This window comes from Triticum aestivum, chromosome 2B (assembly GCF_018294505.1).
Source record: "Triticum aestivum cultivar Chinese Spring chromosome 2B, IWGSC CS RefSeq v2.1, whole genome shotgun sequence".
In the NCBI taxonomy this organism is placed as follows: Eukaryota; Viridiplantae; Streptophyta; class Magnoliopsida; order Poales; family Poaceae; genus Triticum; species Triticum aestivum.
This window is the reverse complement of record NC_057798.1, coordinates 399767813-399777191: the sequence shown is the minus strand read 5'-3', so window position 1 is coordinate 399777191 and position 9379 is coordinate 399767813. Positions and strand designations below refer to the sequence as shown.

At 43.5% G+C, this 9379-nt stretch overlaps 1 non-coding gene across 1 annotated transcript; it reads left to right on the top strand.

The window, feature by feature from the left end:
• The first annotated feature begins 7621 nt into the window (after window positions 1-7621).
• TRNAK-UUU (transfer RNA lysine (anticodon UUU)) lies at window positions 7622-7694 on the top strand. Its single transcript has one exon. It is a non-coding gene; the product is annotated as a tRNA-Lys (tRNA).
• The last annotated feature ends 1685 nt before the right edge of the window (window positions 7695-9379 follow it).

The window sequence follows — 9379 nt, the reverse complement described above, 5'->3', positions numbered from 1 at the left end:
CCAAATCCTTGATTTGGCCAGGAAACAAAGCACTGCTTTGGGCCCAGGAAGCGAAGGGAATGAGCTCGGCTGCTTCTCCCCCACACTTCTTTATTTCTCCGTGCCCCTTCCGCATGCGCTTCGCGCGCCATTGGCGCTTTGCTCTCCTCTTATTTCTTCATTGGAGGGTTCGGATGGACTTCGCCGTTCTTTCCCAACAAAAATGGAAAGGGTTGTATCACATTGAGATGTCGATTTGTTTTCCGCCCCAAATGAGATGGGGAATTAGTCACCTCTGTCCCTTCATCTTTTTGAAAGGAATCGAGGCCCGGCCCGGCTCGCGTCGTTCCAACAACCGACGGGGAGCACCTCAGTATACGATCGCGCGCAGTAACTGGGAGTCCTATTACACCTAAGGCCAACTTCCATTCACCAAACCCAGGTTCATCTCATGTAGTGATTGTGGACTCGTACAAGGATATGGAGTCAACGGTTGATGTATCAGACTCGACCCTGTCTTTCGTAGCATGCATTCCCATCTGTGTTGCAACAGATTCGGTAAGCTACGTGTCCGGTGCACGGAAAACTGCCTTCGGTCTCCCAACCTTACTCATGGCAACCTTCCGGCCGCCCAACGACCTATAACGCTAGTCACTACTCCCACTGGGGCTAGGAAGTAAGCCCCACAACCCAAATCGGCGAAGAACAAATAGAATTTGCTACAAAAGCCAGCTAATGGGGGTATTCCTGCGTATGAGAACATTGTAATGGAGAAGGCAATAGCCGAAATAGGATTCATTTTGGCTAGAGCGCCCAAATCCGCTATATATTTGACACGGGTTTGCCGTAATGCTGGAACTATGGCAAATGCATCTATCGTCATTGATGCATAAATAAATATACCAATTAGTAGTGATTGAATTCCTTCTATGGTTCCACATGAGAAACCAGTACAAATATAACATACATGTCCAATCGAACTATGAGCTAGAGGTCTTTTGACTTTCGTTTGGGCCATGACGGCCAGTGCTCCTAAGATCATAGAAGCAATGCTGCGGAAAAAGTAGGAAAATGGACTGAAATTGTTGGATAAGTGGATTTGCAGTATCTCAACAATCAGAACAGTGAATATTCCATCATCCAAACTAAGCTTCCTCAGATCCTAACCCATTGGTCATTATCGAGCCTCGTGACTCCGGCTGTGTTGATATCTTCGTATTACCTGTTATCATTCTATCTATCTGGTTATTGCTTTATGTGTTGGTTGGTATTTCACTATTTAAGTAATACAGTTACTGATTCTATTGACTGAAGGATTGCTATTGCTGACATCTTCTGTGATGGAAGCCGAGGGAAAGGCCACCAAGAGATTCGGGTGGGTCGGCCTTCTATATTACCTAGTCGCCCGTTACGATATTCCTTTACGAGAATAGCCTACTTTCGCTTCTAAAGTGCCTTTTTTCAACAACTCAATAGAACTTTTTTCTTTTTTCATATTATGTTATTTGCACTTTGGATTTTCCTCTCTCGCTCCTGGACTCTTGTTTAGCTTGTTAGAGGGAATGATCCGCCTGGGGATCCGGGTTTTTTCCTTCCTACGATGAAGGTGCCTTAAACCAAATGAATATCTCAAGCACTCGAGTAAGCTGTGGACGCACATTGAGGACGAAGGGAACGCGCTTCTGTCCTTCTGTCATTGGACTGATCATTTCTTTTGGCTTTCTAGGCCATAGATTAGTGAACTTTCTCTTCTAATGAAATAGATCTTTCAAGTTTTCGTACGAGTCTACTAGTCATAGGTTTCTATTTTGTTAGTTCTACCGGAGATAGGTATGGAAGCCACTATGAGTATATATCCAGGTATGATTCTAACCTCACCTCACGCCATAAACGGAATCCCTATCATGAGCGCAACTGTATTTACAAGTTCAGTAGCCTGAGTGAGCTTTCTCCTCAATATGGATGTGGTGATTGTTCATAAACTCCTTGAAAATCAGACAGACTTATTATCAGTGCTCCAAGCTCCATGTGTTCTAGGGCTAAGACTAAGTTGGTGTAGGCTCCCCTTATCCTTCCTCTGGCATTCGCCGATCGATTTCTAAATGAGTGGAATTTCGATTCTCTAACTGCTCAAATAGCAATGGTTTCCTGTTCCGCATTGACCCTAGGATTGGCGGCTTGGCTTAAAGAATATGGGATTCTCTTTCTGGTGGAAAATGGCATCTGAAAATGAGACTGACACCTACTTTTCGAATTGTCAGAGGCTATGAGATCCACTTTCTTTTGGAAAGGAGAAGGGAGAAGCAGCATTTCAACTATGTGAGGATGGACTCTAGACCCACTCGTTCTGATTCTGTGATTGCAATTTCTCAAAATGGATCATAAAGTTGATCCTGTTTACTAACTCACTCTCGAAGTAGAAGTACCGGACCAGGTAACCAGAAGATAAGGCCTCTCGGCAAGACTGGACTAGTTTAACATGGCTATCTAGTGGAACACTATATATATAGGACTTGTAGAGCTTGAAAAAGCTTGTTTTGGTCTTTTTTTCTCTTTTCTGGGCACTGAACTTCATAGACAGACTTACCAACTGATGAGCCAAAGTAGCAAATTTCTTCTTCCAGGGAGGGGCGGACTCTACGTTGGTAGATCGAACTTTCATTTCTTCCTTCCATTTCATCTGTTCAAGTAGTCTCCTTTTCAAGTAGATACGCTTTGATACCAGACTGGTGTGCATTCTATGCTTACCCAGCGAGCGAAGGAGCGAGCCAACTCCTCTGTTCCGGTAGAGCCAATTCCTTTGAAGAATTGTTTACTTTCTTGTCTTTCCTCCAGTGAATAGAGTGGAAGACCAGGTATCTTTGTAGTTGGCTCTGGAATGATTGCTTGCAGGATTTCATATTTTCCAGTGATCAGCTTAGTTGGAAGAGATAGATAGGAGAAGCGAATGCCAGATGCGCGGTGTGCCAATCAATCCAATTTCGTGAGATCGAGTCAAGATAAGAAGGCAAAATTCTTTGGAGTAAAGTCGCCTGGAAGAAAGAATAGGAGTTGATCTAGCTATAGTATAGATAGAGTGTCAGATGAAATGCTTGACAAGGCAAGGAAACAGAACTTCCACATCCTCTGTTCACACTACCTGGATTGGAATTGGTTCTATCGAGATATACTGACTTGAAACAGGAATTTCTTGGTAACTGCTGCTTCTTTGAAGCAAGTGCTTTCGGGTTGGCTCTTCTGATATGTGTATTTGCAACCCATACGGAACAATTTCATTGATGAAATATGGATGGCTATTCTCCACATTTGCCAGCACAGTGCACTTTTTCTTCTATTTCGTGATTCCTTTCTTTCTGTCGCCATTTGAAAATGGATTTCTCCTCCTGGTTTTAGTCACACACGTCTTTTCCACCTAGGAAGGATGCCCCTACGATCATTCCATGCTCTGCCTTCGCCCGAGCGGTCCCCAGGGAAGGAAGCCAATAATGGGAGTGTCAGGGCGGAACTTCATTAATGAAAGGATTTGCACTGCCCCACCGTGCCGCAGGGACGAACTTCAATAGCCCATCATAGCACTCTCAGTCAGGGGGTTAGGGAACTCTTGAAGATATCGATAGAATAACATTTCTTTTTCATAAGTTTCAGTGGACGCAGAGCCAACAAGTGAAGTTTTTCAGCGTAAGGTCAGGTTACAGAAAGGCCTATTTTGATAAACAAGGCATTGCAAACAAATAGGTAGAGCAGAGAGCTAACCTAAGGAGCGAGCTTGTTGTAGTTGGTCTAAAGGGGGAAATAAAGGACTGTCCCGCTACTACTTCCTTGATTCCCGGGAAAGAAGGAAGACCAAGGGTAACTAACTCTTCCTTCTGAAAAATCTATATCCCAGCTTGTTTTCATCGAGCCTTCCCCCCGTTTGGAGTATAGCCAAGTGGTAAGGCATCGGTTTTTGGTACCGGCATGCAAAGGTTCGAATCCTTTTACTCCAGAGCATACTTATTCTAGAAAATAGAAAAAGAAAAAGAAAGTCTCATCCCTACCCTAATAAATAAATGAAAGTAGATTTACATTATTTTTGTATTTCTAGGGGGAATGTTGAGGCAAACTTACGATGCTGACAAGCTGGTTAGGTGCCGAGTTGGATTAGACATCACAGGTATCAGTTTAAGAATTGGGAAGAGGTTAAGAACCTAGTGGAATCCACTACGAGGGGAAGTGCTAAAGCGAAGAAAAGCCCCAATTTTGGAGAGGATTGCATAATTGGAGAGTAGAATTGGAGCAAAGCCGTGATCTGGTAGGCGGCTGGTACAAGTGCTAGACTGGAGCTAGATAAGAAGCATTGAGCAGGAACTTGAGCAATTCCAGAAACCTTAGAAGAAACTGGATATGTGGCAACAAGAAGGGCTTAGCCAGAATCTTGAAACAGGTATGATACCGGCACATATCAGCCTGATGTGATGTACCTGAATTCATTCATGTTCTGTGGAGTCTTTCTTTTAATATTCTTATTTTTTCTCAGTTTAATTAGGAAGCAAATGCGGTTTCAAGATGAACTCAACCTCGAAAAGGAATTCAATTAGCTGTGCAGTTAGCCCTTTGATCTTGAATAATTGGTTGAAATGGATATTGCCTGTCACTTGAAAATAAGGTTGTTTCATTTAGAATTCAGCAAGTTTCTTAGAAAATTGTTGTTAAACAGGTTGACGTTCCACTGGGAATGGAATAACAAAGGCTTTTGGCAGTTTGTGGATCGAGATGTGATTCGCTTTTTGAGTAATAGTTTCTTTCATTTGGTGTGCTCTTCCTGGAGTCGGTAATAGGAAAAATTTGGTGCATTCTACTTTGCTGTTATGGTATTTACAATCCTTGAATTGTTTGAACCTGACTCTCATTATCTGTCTTCATGGTCTTGAGGGTATTTTGGATATCATGGAGGTAACTGACAATGAATTCGTCTCTTGCCTCACCGATCTGAACACAGAGTTTCCGAAGCTACAAGAGTGCTTGGTTAAACGGTGCCATTAAGTTTCAACTGTCTTTAAACTTACTACTTCAAGTGCAATTATCAACTCCTTGCAAAATTGTTGGCTTTCTCATCTACAAAAGGCAACTCTGGTATTCAAGGAAACAGATAATTAGGTTCCACTCACTACGTCAACTAAAGCAACTGCATCTGGAGCACTTACCAGGGAAAATCGAATAAATAATGACGTAGTACGAGGGAATTTTTTTTCTCACTATTGCCATCCTGTGTTCAGTTCCAATTTCGTAGTAGGAGACAGACTCAAAGTCAATAGATTCCTGTCCTTTTCTATAGAAATAGGCTTGGTCAACTGCTTAAAAAAGAGGTGACCCGAATGATTTCAATGAAATGCTATTTGGTCAGATTGGAACAATTGGATTCGAAAGGAAAGAAAGACTATGAACGAAGAGGGCCGCCCGTGATCGATTGGATTCGGCAAATAAAGTAGAGGGCCCGCCCGTGTCACCACCAGTCCACCGAACCAGCTGTAGATCGCTAACTCTCTTGTCGACGCCCGGAACTTATGTACGAGTTAAGAATGAATTGTTCCCGAGTAGAGAGGGCAGGATAAGGATTCAGTAAGAAGGAGAGTCTACTTATGGAAATGCCATCCTCTCTTTCCTCAGTAACGGAGTGACTAGCTACCCCGACTTTTTATTCCAGTTCCATTTTTACTGGTGCAGGAGTCCAAAGTGCATCTTCCAACTCCCTAACTGCGTCTTCCATGAAGTTCGGGAGACCCCTCACGTGCCGCTGCCCGTGAGACTCGCCTTTGTACACTTTGCGCACCCCTTCGACTAGACCCCGCTACTACCTCGTATCCAAATACCTGCGATCTAGCTCATTCTTTTTTAAGCCCTGCAAGCCTAATAGAACCTTGTTTCCTGGGCCAAGTCAGCCTATAAGTAAGTAGGGCTGAAGACAATTTGTTTGTTAGTTTTTCAATCTTCTTCCTTCTATGCTTAGAGTAAGTGGAAATGACCTCCTTGATCAGCAAGTAAGCGAGCGGTAGTTCAGTCTTCGACAAGTGAGGCCGAATAGCCCCAGGTGTACTTTTCCTTCTAAACTAGCTGCTCTCGCTTGACTCTTCTAGTGAGCAAGCAAACTGGTCGGGGAACAGGGTCGGATCAAAGTAAGGAATGGAATAGCACTCACTCATTGAAGGTAAGCCAGAAACAGGGGTTGTCCTCTCCCTTACTTAAGTCCTAGTCCATCTTTTCGTGCCCCGAAGGAGAAATCAAGCAATAATGAGGGAACTTGACCCACACCTGACGAAAGAGTTTGGTTGCTCGAAGGAAGCAGAAGCAAAACCTGCTTTCTTTCTGTCCCAACCTCCAAGGGTTCCTCCCTGTATGACATAGTCCATTGGATTGGGGCAATGGTACGCACCTATGTTTGGTGTCCCCTCTCTCACTTCCTCGTCAGATCCTGGTCCCAAAGGGCAATACATTGAGTCGGAAAGACGGGGGGCTTTCGTAAATTCCATTCTGTAGCCGAACTAGCCCCTGGATCAGCTCTCATAGTGGGAGAATCAAAGTCAAGTTAGGTGCAAAAGAGAGGGTTGACATCATTCTTGTGATTGGATCAATCAGACTCCCCCACAGGAAATGCCAAGGGGCGCCCTTTCTCATTATCATCTACCGCCCATTTCTTCATCATCTGCTGCTGCCTTAAGTGCGTAAAGTAGGCTCAGCTTCTTAGGTTTCTAAATATCTTGTAGTAGCCGAAGGTAGTCCAGTCCACTTGTTAGATTGAATTGAATCTTATATAACCTACGTAGCTAAAGAGAAAATCATAATAGTCTAAGTGGACCTCTTAAAGGTATAAATAAGTAGACATTAGTCTTACTGGTTCGGTCTTTTTCTTTTTTTGTTATGATGCCCACATTTCATACTTCTCAATTCTTATTTATTCAAGGGTTCGTATGTACTGAGTGACTCTAGGTCTATTCAGATGCAGCTTCAAGAGAGCTTTATTCGGCCTTTGTATGACCGTCTTCCCTTCCTGTCTATCTCCTTCGGTCAGGTAGTTCTGCTTCCGATGCCGGAGGAGCAGGGTGGGATAGAAGGGTAGTTTTTGAGTTCGAGATGTCTGAGCTTGGAGGTTCCGCTTCTCTAATGTGATAATAAAGAAACAAGCAACGCCGCTCCCGTGCGCTCATCCCTTGCTTGTTCTTGAGCGCTAGTCATTCATCCCTAGCTGGGTTCTTGGGATATCTTGATTCTCTTTATGATGATGTAAGGGTCGGCAACAATGAATAAGGAATCGATCGGAAGTTCGCGCCAATCGATCTTCTGTAGGAGTAGGAGGTAGCGCGAATCCCCTCTTTCTTCGTTTAGAAGAGTGCTGGACCTCCACAACGTCAAACCATAGAACACAGCTCATTTCGGTCGAACCCTAGGAAAGACGACTTTACCTTTTTCGTAGATAGTCTGAGTTCGAGCTACTGTAGTCTCCCCCGTTGACCTTCTTTTTTAGATAGAATCCTCAATGAGTGGAAAGGACTCCTAGACTTGCTCCATAGTACTATACCATACAGAGCCGCACCCTTGTGATATGATAAGAAGAAAAGGGGCCAGGCCGCCCTCTTTTCTTTTCCGCACCAAGCCTTTTTGTAAAATCGGGTGTATAGCTCAGTTGGTAGAGCATTGGGCTTTTAACCTAATGGTCGCAGGTTCAAGTCCTGCTATACCCAAAAAAAACCACTCTTGTATTCGCAAGGATGCATAGTAGCCTTCAAAGAGCACTCTTTGGCCTTGAGAAAAGCCCCTTTCTCATCAACATCTCGACTTCGCTCGTTGTTTGAGGTCAGTATAAAGGAGATCAGATCTGTCCCGGGAATCGAAGGATACAGAAATATGGAATCGAGCACAGATTATAGGAAACAAGCAAACAGAACAGGTTGGATCCCATCTTTAACTGCACAGAGCAGCAGCCTACTATTGATTGATGATCTTACCTTCCTGAGAGTCGAGGAACAGCAGATGAGATAGCCGAAAGGGGGGACCCCGGGTAATAGGTTTCCTTTTCCGGTTTAGGCTTGAGAGAAATCAGGAACTGAACTGAGCACTCCACAAGTATGGATTGGATTGGATTGTTTCATTCTGATACCAACTTTCATGCTGGAAGATAAGGTTGCCATACTGGGAAAGGGGGAAAGGAAATAGGATCCCCTCTCTTCTCTACAGGAATGAACTTCTCCTCGCCGACCACTGGCACTATACTTAGGTTAGGCGCAATAGGTGACTTAGGTTGGGTTGTATGGATCAATCCTACAACGAATAGCTCTCTTTCCTTTTAATGGAACACTCACTAGATTCTGCTAAATAAGGATAACTGCAAAGATAAGCCGGTTCATCCGAAAATCAAGGAAATATTTCCTTGATTTTCTGCATGGCATATTTCCTATCATTTCACAACCTACTTTTTTTCCTAGTTAGATACTATAGCACCTTCCCTTCATGGGGAGATGTTTATATACCATCTAAATTCATTCATTCATTCATTACTTACTTGCTCTTCTTTCCCAGTGATCGGAATAGGGATTTCCATGGATTGTAGGCCCTCGATTGTAATGATGGTATCAATGAAAGATGAAATAACATGATACTATTTAAAGCAATGGTTGATAGAGCAAGGTCTAACCTTGATTGGGTAGACCGAGAAGCAAACCACTAAGCAACTGGACTGCAGCCCCGAGAAAACAAGCAGTTCGGAAAAGCAAGTCAGGGATACGGTGGCGATGCAGCAACGATACGCATTCCCGCAAGGGGTAGTGAAAAGCCATTAGGGGGAAGAGATAGGTTTCTTATTCTAAGCCAAATTACTATACCATAAGGAGATTACCATTATGAGATGACACTTGAGAGGGCACTTTAAAGTGATTGAACCCACTTTCCATGTTAGTTTAAGAACAATATCGCTAGGGACCAAAGTAGTGAAAACGGCAGCTCCATTTTCCAAAACTTTCTGTCTCATAAGACTGTGAAACCACACAATTTGACATTCCCCTTGGGAAATAGGGAAAAACAGGCTCCGGATTCCGATAACTTATGTCCCGCCTAGTGGAAAAGTACACAATTTACTCAGAAGATTGGAAGGTGGTACGAAAATACTCATCGAGTCTTTCATTCCAGCAGTCATGATATAGCTTCTAGCTTTGACCGCTCTTAAGGTGCCCGCACTCTTGGCTTGAATCGCCGACTTGTGTTTCGGTTTAACCGAAAAGCAGAATCCTATCATTTCACTACTCGACAGAGGCTCCTCATTCATCCATCGGATAGGACGCCCCATCTATGGACCAAGAGAACGAGATATTTACTTTTTTTACTTCTGTAACTACATTCTCACATTTCTTTTTTGATCTCATGACTTTTTATG